Source organism: Gossypium hirsutum, chromosome A12 (genome assembly GCF_007990345.1).
Source record: "Gossypium hirsutum isolate 1008001.06 chromosome A12, Gossypium_hirsutum_v2.1, whole genome shotgun sequence".
In the NCBI taxonomy this organism is placed as follows: Eukaryota; Viridiplantae; Streptophyta; class Magnoliopsida; order Malvales; family Malvaceae; genus Gossypium; species Gossypium hirsutum.
This window is the reverse complement of record NC_053435.1, coordinates 26,403,117-26,409,116: the sequence shown is the minus strand read 5'-3', so window position 1 is coordinate 26,409,116 and position 6,000 is coordinate 26,403,117.

Below are 6,000 nucleotides of genomic sequence, written 5' to 3'. Positions count from 1 at the left end.
AATACCCATAGGTGAAATTTGTGTATTTTGATGTTTTATGATAGAATATGGGGTTTTAAATTATGTTAGACAACTTGTACTACTCGATTTTAAGAAAAACGAGTAAAAGGGCTTAATTGGTAAAAATACCTAATAGTCACAAGTACATGTTAGAGTGAGAATTTGATGTTGCCATAGAAGAGAAAAGTGATCGGCATGTTGTAAAACATAAGAATAAGGAATAAAGTTTAATCCCGAGCCTAGGGGCAAAAATGTAAATATGCAAAAGTTTAGGGGAAAAATTGTAATTTTGTCAAAATTTGAGTTAAGGATTAATTTGATAATGTGAGTATTAAATGAGCTAAATGTGTTATTTTAGATCAAGAAAGACGTGGAATCAACCTCAATCGAGGAAAAGAAAAGATTGTGGACTAAATTGCAAAATCTTTGTATTTTGGTACCAAGGTAAGTTCATGTGTAAATAATGTAGCATAATTGTTATTTTTAAGTTATTGATATTAATTATGTGTTATGCTGAATTTCATTATGAAATGTATGCTTTGTGGTTAATTTCAAATAATATGTAAATTATGTGAGCTACTTGTTAAATATAATTGTTACCGAGTGTTGATTTCGGCATTCTACGGAAGACGGCAAGGATAAGTGTTCGAGAAAAATCCCGTTTGAACCTTAGGAATAGATTAGGATACAAGTGACATGTCACTAGGATGGTTGAGCATCCGAACTCGTTGAGTTGAGTCCGAGTTCACTTATGGATGCGAATGTCCGAACTCGTTGAGTTGAGTCCGAGTTCGTGAGATGTAACTAGGCATCCGAACTCGTTGAGTTGAGTCCGAGTTCACTTATGGATGCGAACGCCCGAGCTCGTTGAGTTGAGTCCGAGTTCGCTTATGGGCGGGTTACATGATTGCTTGATTGAATATGTGGCACTTATATGCAAATTATCCATGTATCCGAATTATATTCCAATGTGTTCAACGGGTAAAGTTCTACTCAATGGAGGAATATTCGAGATGTAAAGAGAAGTATTGGTGAGTGATGTGAAATGGTTATTTTGGACAGGTATGTATTTAACCCTCGGGTTGAGTATTGATACAACCACTATAAGGTAATAAGATGATGAGGAATGATGTTTAGAAATGTGATATGTGTTTTAGTGATGTATGCTAATGTTGATTGGTATAAGTGTTTGTTATGTTACTTATTATTTGCATATGAACTTACTAAGCATTTATGCTTACTCCCTCCTTCTTACTCATTATAGTTTTGGACAAGCCAGCTCAGGAGTCGGGATAGGTCGAAGGCTCAGTCACACTATCCAGAAGACTTTTGGTAAATGGCTTGTAAATTTAAGTATGACATGTATAGCAATATACCTATTTTGTGAAAATGATCTTATGGTATGGTTGTGGAATGGTTGAGGAAATGCTTGATAATGATAAATTATGAAAATGGTTAGTGTAGATTATGTTTGATGTTAAGGAAAACTATTAAGATACTTAGTGCATAAAAACTCATAAAAAGGATGAAATTTGCCATAAACAGAATACTGCAGCAACACTGACGCGAGTTTGAAAATTTACTAAAAATCATAGAAATTGAATTTGGTGATGGAATACATATCAAATTGAAGATTATTATGTCTAGTTTCACATGAAACAAATGAAACAGGTAAAGGAATTATATGTTAGAAGATATTTGAATTTTGGTGAAACAGGGTCATAGCAGTTTTTGAATCCCATGTTCCAACTTTAGAAATTCATCATAAATTATAAAGATATAATTAGGTGGTATATTTTATATCTTCAGAATTCTTATTGAGTCTAGTTTTAGTAGAAATAAATCTCATAGTCATATGAATTTTTTACAGAGAGAAATGTGGTTCGTAGTAAACAGAGGTCAGACCAATCGAGTCCTGAAATAGGGGTAACTGTAACTAATAAACTGTACTAATTGGCCCAACCAAAAATTCTAGAAAAAATTAGTAGATAGGTATATGAGTCTAGATTCAGGGAAAATTTACGGATCTTGATTTTGAGTTTCGTAACTCGAGATATGATTTTTCTTGTGACTGTGACGGAAGTAGCTTAAAAGTTGTGAATGTAGAAACAATAATCCAAAGTTCTAAAAATGTTAAACTAAGCTTAGTAACACCTCATACTCAACTCCGGCGATGGTCTCGGGCGTGGGGGCGTTACAATAAATGTGTGAAATGATTACATGTTCAAAAATATTGAAAAAAAGGTAAAGTCTCGTTTGAATATTAAATTTCGATGGATAAATGTGATTGCCTTATAAAATGAGGTCCTGCATTTATTGCTTATGGGATTTAGCTCGGACGAGTAATCCTATTGATCTCATTATAGAAAGGATTTAGCTCGGACAGGTAATCCTGATACAATCCCTCTTGAGCATATGTTACAATTAGGATTTAGCCTGGACTGGTAATTCTAATTGAGCTTTTCTGAGCATACGTTACATAAAGGATTTAGCCTGGATTGGTAATCCTATAGTACGATATGAGGCTCGAGAGTGTGATCTTTGATTAAATGCCCTGATGGGTACTCTTGAATAGGAATTGACGGGTTATTGAATTGTACACCTTGAGTGTACTACTTGAGTATCCATCGGAATTTCAATGATTCAACGGACAAAACTCTTAGCATGATGAGAGAATTATGAGATGAAATGATAATGTCTTGAAAGAATACTGCATGATAAGCTCATCTATGTTTACTTGATGTATATGAAAATTTTGTGACTAACATGTTTGATTGAATGCATGTGTTGAGGCAATTTTGCCAAATTGATGGAAAACATGATATTATATGCTTAGATTTAAAAAACGGGATTGGTAAGTTTAGTTTCCATTATACGAACTTACTAAGCATGTAATGCTTACTAAATTTTATTTTCCTTGTTTTATAGCGCTCGGAAGCTCGCGAAAGTTAGAGATCATTGGGGCATCATCACACTATCTACTAGCTTATTTTGGGTATATATAGTAAAATCATTTTGGTATAATGGCATGTATAGGCTAACTTAGCCATAAATGGCTTAAATATATGGTTTGTAGTCTAGCCATTGGAATGGTTAGTAATAGTTGTTTTTGGTATACTTGTAATGTCATACTATGATAGCTACATTTGAATTATGCCTAACATTTGGAATTTACCAAGGAAAGATTATAAACAAGTATGCATGTAATGATATGCCATGTTGAATGATAGAGTTTTCTTAATTTGAATGCTTGAAAAGGTTGGTATTTGGATGTGAGTTTAAATGCAGGTCATTGGTGTGAATTTTGGGTGAGAAATGAAGCTAGAAATGGCTTCATTTTGTCCACACGGGTAAACTCACGGGCGTATGTCTAGCCATGTACATAGGGTTGTGGTTAGGTCGTGTGTCCCCTGCACCTTTAATTTGAGAAACAGAATGCTCAAAATTGAGCACACGGGCAGAGACATGGGCGTGTGTCTCAGCCGTGTGTGCTACATAGCCTAGAACACGGGCGTGTGTCTTAGCCGTGTGTGCTACATAGCCTAGAACATGGGCGTGTGTCTTGGCCATGTGAATCTACACCTAATTTCAAAAAAATTAATTAACCACAAGGCCTAGCACACGGGCGTTTGGCTGGACGTGTGTACAAGTCAGAGAGTTACACGGGTTCAATCATGACCTCTAGCACGGGCGTGTCCTAGGGTCACACAGACATGTGAAACCTGTAACTTAGGAAATTTTTGAAATGTTGCAGAAAATTCTTAGAGTTTCCGATTAAGTTTTGACTTGATTTTAACGTTCATATAGGACCTCGAGGGTCCATGTAAGGGCCGTTACGAATAATTTCACAGGATGAATGGTGATTGATATAAATTATCTATAGATGTTCTGAAAGTTTGGGTAATGCTCTGTAACTCTGTTTTGGCGACAAATGAGAGTTAGGGGTGTTACAAAATGCACATACAAAAATGGTAGTTGATGCATCTGCCAATGACACTTTGCTAGATAAATTGTATAATAAGGTATATGAAATTCTAGAAAGGATAGCTAACAATGATTATCAATGTCTGGCTACAAGAATGGGTACTGGCACAAGAGTTTTTAGAGCTATGGAGCTTGATGCAATCACTTCATTAACTACTCAGGTATCATCCCTAACTAATATGATTAATACATTGAAGAGACCAGTTGTAGTGTAGGAAATGAAACTAGCAGAATTAACATGTGTTTATTGTAGGGAAGATCATGTTTTTGATGAATGCCCATCGAACCCAACTTTAGTATGTTACATGAGAAATTTCAATCAAAACAATAACCCATATTCCAATACATACAATCCAGGATGGAGACAACATCCTAATTTCAGTTGGAGTAATCAAGGAGCGGGAAATTCCAATAATGTTGTTCAATAAAATGTCACAAGTACACCACCTGGATACAACGAACTTATGCCACGAAAAACTGTTCAAAAAAGTTCATCATCATCTTCATCTATGAAAGCTCTATTGAAGGCATACATGACTAAAAACAATGTTGCAATACAAAGTCAAGTTGCATCTTTAAGGGCTTTAGAAAATCAAGTAGGGCAAATTGCCAGTGCATTAAGTTCAAGATCGCAAGGAGCAATACCGAGTGATATTGAAAAGTCAAAATCTCAAGGGAAGGAGCATTGTAAAGCCATTACACTCAGAACTGGTACTCAGCTACCTGGAGTTTTTAATGATGTCGTTGTTAAAGAAAATAGATCATATTTCACACATACGGCGAATTTAGAATCAGTAGTGGAGCAATCCACAATTGATAAAAACAAAAAAAAAATGTTGAAGCACATTCAGCTCGTATTGCCAATAAGAATGCCACGGCAAAACATTCTCAACAAGTTAAAGGAAGGCCACTTCCACCTTTTCCTCAGCGATTTAAGAAGTTGAAGCAAGATTTTTAATTTAAAAAATTCTTGGATGTCCTGAAGCAACTTCATATCAACATACCACTGGTGGAAGAATTGGGAAAACGAGACCTAAAACTGTCATGCTGCAGCTAGTTGATCATTCTTATACAAATTCAGAAGGTAAAATTGAAGATGTGTTGATTAAAGTTGACAAATTTAAATTTTTGGTAGATTTTATTATTCTGGAATGTGAAGCTGAAAAAAAGGTACCAATTATTCTTGGTAGACCTTTTCTAGCCATTGGTAGAACATTAATTGATGTATAGGAAGGTGAATTAATAATGAGAGTTAATGACCAATAGATAACCTTTGATGTTTTTTATACCATGAAGTGTGCAGATACTGATGAAGATTGTCATGCCATTGGAATTATTGACATACTAGTGGGGGAATAATTGGTAGAATTTTGTTACAACAATTTGGAATGAAGCAGATTAAGTTGAGTTGAATGAAAAGGAACTAATTAAAGAACTTAGTGAATTGATGGAGGCTAAGTAACTTGAAAATGGAGCAAGGAGGAGTTTTGAATCTTTAAATTTATTAGAGCATTATTTTAAACCTTGTCAACCTTCTATAGAGGACCCTCTCACTTTGGATTTGAAGCCTTTTCCATTACATTTGAAGTACGCCTAATTGGGAGACAACAACACTTTGCTAGTAGTTATCTCTATAGAATTAGCACCTAATCAAGAGGATCAATTGTTAGAATTTTTTAAGAGATCTAAGAAAGAGCTGGAGTGGACAATTGCAGATATCAAGGGAATCAGTTTGACCATCTGCATGCATAAGATTTTACTAGAGGATTGCCATGGCAATTTTATTGATAAGCAGATAATATTGAACCCTATGAAGTTATTAAAATTGAGTTTATCAAATGGCTTGATGCTGGAATAATATACCCTATTTTTGATAGTTCGTAGATGAGCCTTGTTCAATGTGTACCCAAGAAAGAGGGAATTACGGTGGATAGCAATGATAACTATGAGCTCATTCCAACTCTTATTGTCATGAGATAGAGAGTTTGAATGGACTATCGAAAGCTCAAAAAAGCA